This window comes from Electrona antarctica (assembly GCF_951216825.1).
Source record: "Electrona antarctica genome assembly, chromosome: 24".
Taxonomy (NCBI): domain Eukaryota; kingdom Metazoa; phylum Chordata; class Actinopteri; order Myctophiformes; family Myctophidae; genus Electrona; species Electrona antarctica.
This window is the reverse complement of record NC_136803.1, coordinates 4,849,793-4,855,792: the sequence shown is the minus strand read 5'-3', so window position 1 is coordinate 4,855,792 and position 6,000 is coordinate 4,849,793.

Here is a 6,000-nt window from a genome sequence, read left to right as displayed (position 1 = left end):
TCTGGAGTCAGTGGGGAAATATAGTGGCCCTCTGGAGTCAGTGGGGAAATATAGTGGCCCTCTGGAGTCAGTGGGGAAATATAGTGGCCCTCTGGAGTCAGTGGGGAAATATAGTGGCCCTCTGGAGTCAGTGGGGAAATATAGTGGCCCTCTGGAGTCAGTGGGGAAATATAGTGGCCCTCTGGAGTCAGTGGGGAAATATAGTGGCCCTCTGGAGTCAGTGGGGAAATATAGTGGCCCTCTGGAGTGAGTGGGGAAATATAGTGGCCCTCTGGAGTGAGTGGGGAAATATAGTGGCCCTCTGGAGTGAGTGGGGAAATATAGTGGCCCTCTGGAGTGAGTGGGGAAATATAGTGGCCCTCTGGAGTGAGTGGGGAAATATAGTGGCCCTCTGGAGTGAGTGGGGAAATATAGTGGCCCTCTGGAGTGAGTGGGGAAATATAGTGGCCCTCTGGAGTGAGTGGGGAAATATAGTGGCCCTCTGGAGTGAGTGGGGAAATATAGTGGCCCTCTGGAGTGAGTGGGGAAATATAGTGGCCCTCTGGAGTGAGTGGGGAAATATAGTGGCCCTCTGGAGTGAGTGGGGAAATATAGTGGCCCTCTGGAGTGAGTGGGGAAATATAGTGGCCCTCTGGAGTGAGTGGGGAAATATAGTGGCCCTCTGGAGTGAGTGGGGAAATATAGTGGCCCTCTGGAGTGAGTGGGGAAATATAGTGGCCCTCTGGAGTGAGTGGGGAAATATAGTGGCCCTCTGGAGTGAGTGGGGAAATATAGTGGCCCTCTGGAGTGAGTGGGGAAATATAGTGGCCCTCTGGAGTGAGTGGGGAAATATAGTGGCCCTCTGGAGTGAGTGGGGAAATATAGTGGCCCTCTGGAGTGAGTGGGGAAATATAGTGGCCCTCTGGAGTGAGTGGGGAAATATAGTGGCCCTCTGGAGTGAGTGGGGAAATATAGTGGCCCTCTGGAGTGAGTGGGGAAATATAGTGGCCCTCTGGAGTCAGTGGGGAAATATAGTGGTCCTCTGGAGTGAGTGTGGAAATATAGTGGTCCTCTGGAGTGAGTGGGGAAATATAGTGGCCCTCTGGAGTGAGTGTGGAAATATAGTGGTCCTCTGGAGTGAGTGGGGAAATATAGTGGCCCTCTGGAGTGAGTGTGGAAATATAGTGGCTCTCTGGAGTGAGTGGGGAAATATAGTGGTCCTCTGGAGTGAGTGTGGAAATATAGTGGTCCTCTGGAGTGAGTGGGGAAATATAGTGGCCCTCTGGAGTGAGTGGGGAAATATAGTGGCCCTCTGGAGTCAGTGGGGAAATATAGTGGCCCTCTGGAGTCAGTGGGGAAATATAGTGGCCCTCTGGAGTCAGTGGGGAAATATAGTGGCTCTCTGGAGTGAGTGGGGAAATATAGTGGCCCTCTGGAGTCAGTGGGGAAATATAGTGGCCCTCTGGAGTCAGTGGGGAAATATAGTGGCTCTCTGGAGTCAGTGGGGAAATATAGTGGCCCTCTGGAGTCAGTGGGGAAATATAGTGGCTCTCTGGAGTGAGTGGGGAAATATAGTGGCCCTCTGGAGTCAGTGGGGAAATATAGTGGCCCTCTGGAGTCAGTGGGGAAATATAGTGGCTCTCTGGAGTGAGTGGGGAAATATAGTGGCCCTCTGGAGTCAGTGGGGAAATATAGTGGCCCTCTGGAGTCAGTGGGGAAATATAGTGGCTCTCTGGAGTGAGTGGGGAAATATAGTGGCCCTCTGGAGTCAGTGGGGAAATATAGTGGCTCTCTGGAGTGAGTGGGGAAATATAGTGGCCCTCTGGAGTCAGTGGGGAAATATAGTGGCCCTCTGGAGTCAGTGGGGAAATATAGTGGCCCTCTGGAGTCAGTGGGGAAATATAGTGGCCCTCTGGAGTGAGTGGGGAAATATAGTGGCTCTCTCCATCATCACATTTACCAGCTCAGTGGCCTTGTGGTTAGAGTGTCCGCCCTGAGACTGGGAGGTTGGGGTTCAATCCCCGGCCGGGTCATACCAAAGACTCTAAAAATGGGACCCAGTGCCTCCCTGCTTTGCACTCAGCATCAAGGGTTGGATTGGGGGTGAGTCCCTGTGACATACTAGCGTCATGTCCAGGGGGTGTACTTGTACATCAACCTGCCTCACGCTACAGAAACAGGAGATAGGCTCCTGCCCCTATGGGCCTCATGGCTCGGCAAGGCTACTTACTTTACTTCTCCATCATCAAAGTTGCCCACCCCTGATATAGAGCATCAAATAGATTGTCCCTATGATAAGTTACATTATATTAAACCACTTGTTTGTTGAAAGTGGTTAATGCTCTGAGTCTCAGTGGTGTCTACAAACTTTGTTCTCATGTTTATTATGCTATCTTTTTTTTAGACTTAGATAGCATTTGAAACAGACTTATAGCAGGTCATGTAGACAGCACAATAACAGTACAGCATAGTATAATATATATGTATAGCTTATATGTATAGTGTCATTATATATAGATATGTTCTAGTTACGTTCTTAGCTTACGCATGTTTCTTGATAAATGCTGTTTATATATGTGATGTATTCCCATGCTTTTTGTTCTTGCTTAATGTAAATCGCTCTGGATTAAGAGCGTCTGCTAAATGCCTAAATTGTAAATTGTAATTATAACTTTCTCTGCAGCAGCAGCAGCCAGATGTTTCCTCTCTATTCTTTGTCTTTATTACCAGAGCTAGAATCCTCTGCACAACAACACACCCTTTTGTTGTTTCCTTTTGACTTTTTGACCCTTTTGACTTGTTGCGTCTTCTGGTGCTCTTTCTTGGTCTTTGGCTTGCCTTTGTCCTGGCTCTTGCTTGGGGGGAGGATGGGGGGTTGACTGTACCCCCAGGCACAGTCACCTCTTTCCCTTTTATGTTGGCTTTATGTCTTGACTTCTGCCACAGACGCTTTCTCTGTCTTCTGAGCGCGATTGCGTCCAGTGATGGCGTCATGCTCTGTAGTGGGGTGCAACCGGTGCATGTGTTTGGTCCGACGTATTAACAGTCCTACAGTCATGACTCCGACACCCTACCCAAAACCCAACCCTAAACCTAACCTCACAGGAAGCCACGGGTTACTTGTAAACCTGCCACGGGTTACTTGTAACCTGCTGCAGGTTAGTTTTAACCTGCCGCACATGTCGGGAGCCACGGGTGAGCTTTAACCAACGGCCACGGGTTAGTTGTAACCGGCCACGCATGGCGGTGTTGTCGGACTAATGCCCGTCGGATTGTTAGTACGGTATGTCTAACAAACTTAAGCACCCTCTGTAGCGTGCCATGGTCACTGGATCTCAATGTGGGTATACCAGGTACTTGAGGGGGTTCCAGGGTGTCCCTATAAGCGAAATGATTCATATCTCATAAAATTGTGGTCCGTGGCCTAATGCATAACACGTTTTATGTTACAAGGGAACTCACTGCCCACTTTTTTACACTTGGTGAGGCTGACAATCTCCTTGCGTACACTGACAAGTGATTCACAGACACATACAGCCTGACCGAGGTCTCCAGGTTTGTCAAAAGTTATCAGTGACTATTATAGCTTAACCACTACCAAATGCTTTAATGCCTCCTGTTTTCACTACAATTAATATCTTTGTCGAAAATTGCCAGTCTACATACAAGCTTAGCAGCAGCGCATAAGTTAAGCATTACTCACACCTATGTCATTCCGTGATTACCACAGGTTTCTATAGTAAAATATTGCCTACTAGTGTGTGTACCTTTATGTCTCTTGAAGACTAGTCACTTGGATTCTTCTTGTATTCTCCACTACAAGGATGCTGGTCTGCGTAGCTTGCATTCCTGTGCATGGGGAGGGACTACCACAGCAACCAAAACAGATAACTTAACAGTAGGTCGATGATGTCTGAATACATATTATATGTACATCATAACAGTGTGGACAGTCAGTCCTAAAGATACGACGTGACCACAGTTTAACCCATTTTGGGCGGGAACCCCTTTTGGTGTTTTAAACATTATGTTATAATTTAGCTATTGAAAAATAGCTTGATTGATCTACAAGCTCATGAGCTTGTAGATCTGCTATTTTTGAAAATGTGTTAAAATGTGGCGCAAATCATTGAATATATATTTCAGAGTGAACATTTTTAACGAAAATATTGGCTTCTGGGGGTCCCCACAACTACATATTACAATAGAGATAATTCTGGGGGTCCTTGACATGAAAAAGGTTGAGCACCACTGACATAGAAACATAGGTTTTTCAGAAAAATGTTAGGATTTAGAAGCCTTTTTTTATCGACCTCAGTCCAAAATGGGTTAAACACTCGTCATACGGAATGTGTGCTGGCGTAACTATCTGTGAATGTTCACATATACACAGCCCATACTTTCTATAATAGTTTACTTTCATGGTTTACTTTCATGGTATGCCGTAAGTGTGTGATGTTTTGACTGCAAAGTTGAGTGATTGTGTGTTTGTGTGTGCGTTCGTGTTTTACGGCGCTTTGTATGCTTGCAGTTTACGTTGTTGGCATTGGAGTTTCAAGTGGTCCCACTTCTGAATGTGTGTGTGTGTGTGTGTGTGTGTGTGTGTGTGTGTGTGTGTGTGTGTGTGTGTGTGTGTGTGTGTGTGTGTGTGTGTGTGTGTGTGTGTGTGTGTGTGTGTGTGTGTGTGTGTGTGTGTGTGTGTGTGTGTGTCCTGTTGCGCATTCCATCTGTGTATACAATGTACTCTTTAACTGTGATATACTGCGTGTGTATATTATTGTATGTGCATTTGAGTGTCCATGCATGCATGTGTGATTGTGTGTGTCCTCCAGGGACTTGTGTCCCCTAGTGCCCAGCTGTTGGAGTTTAACCCCGATTGGCCATGCCGCAGAGTAGATGATAGGGGGGGTTGGGGGGGGGGGGGGGGGGGGGTGGTCAGGACGTGGTGAACAAAAGGCCTCACCACCAGGAAGGGAACAGGCCCGGGGAGGAAGACCCCGGCCCCGCAGGTCAAAGAGATAAACGCATCGATTAGCGCGCCACCGTGATTATGACTCAAACCTTTATCCAGATTATTTTCTTTTGCTAGATATTGTGATTGCGGCTATTAACCCCGATTAAACAAGGAAACAATACATATTCCATGAGCCGCAGCACATCTTCAATGTGTCCGACAGTGTTTTCAGTCTTTCTAAATATAAATGAAATAATTATCCCTGCATGTACTGTAGCTGTGATGAGAAGCCGCGGGTAGACGGTAGGGCATTAAGCAACTAGTCGACTAGTTTACTAGTAGACTAGTAAATCCACTAGTCAACCTTGTTGGTTTTCCCGATTTTGTAGGCCTCAAGATCAGGTAGACTATAGTCACCAATGTACACAGTTTTTAAATGTACAAATATTTATTTTAACATAATAGGTGGTTAAACAACTAGTCGACTAGTAAACTAGCCAACTAGTCAACTAGTAAAAATCACACCCGTGTGAACTGAGTGGTGCAAGGTCTTATATAGCCTGATCAGCTGTGGTCTGACGTAATGTCAGTGACCATGGTAACCATTCTCTTTTTTTTTGGGTCCCACGTACAGGTACACACACGTACAGGTACACACATACATAGACACAAACATAGATACAGACAAAGCTGGTTGTTGGAGTGGTTTGCACCACTCAAAAATGACTAGAAGTGAATGCCCTAGTAGACGGATATGCACAGTAGTACAGTACAGTCGGTAATGATCATCTGCTCCGAGTGGCGAGAGAGGGATTTAAAAGCCATTCGCTTCATTGCACTCTAAACTAGGGCTGCGGTGCGACTGTTGACCTTGCAGGCAGACGCATGGACCGCATGGACCGCACGATGCGCTGCATCGCCAGCCGTGGTGGAAAGTGGCCAAGTACATTTACTTAACCCACTTTGACCTGACGTCGAAATTTAATTTTTAAAAAACAATCCTGACAGTTTTCTGAAATACCTCATGTTTCTATGCCAGTGGTGCTCAATATTTCATGTCAAGGAGC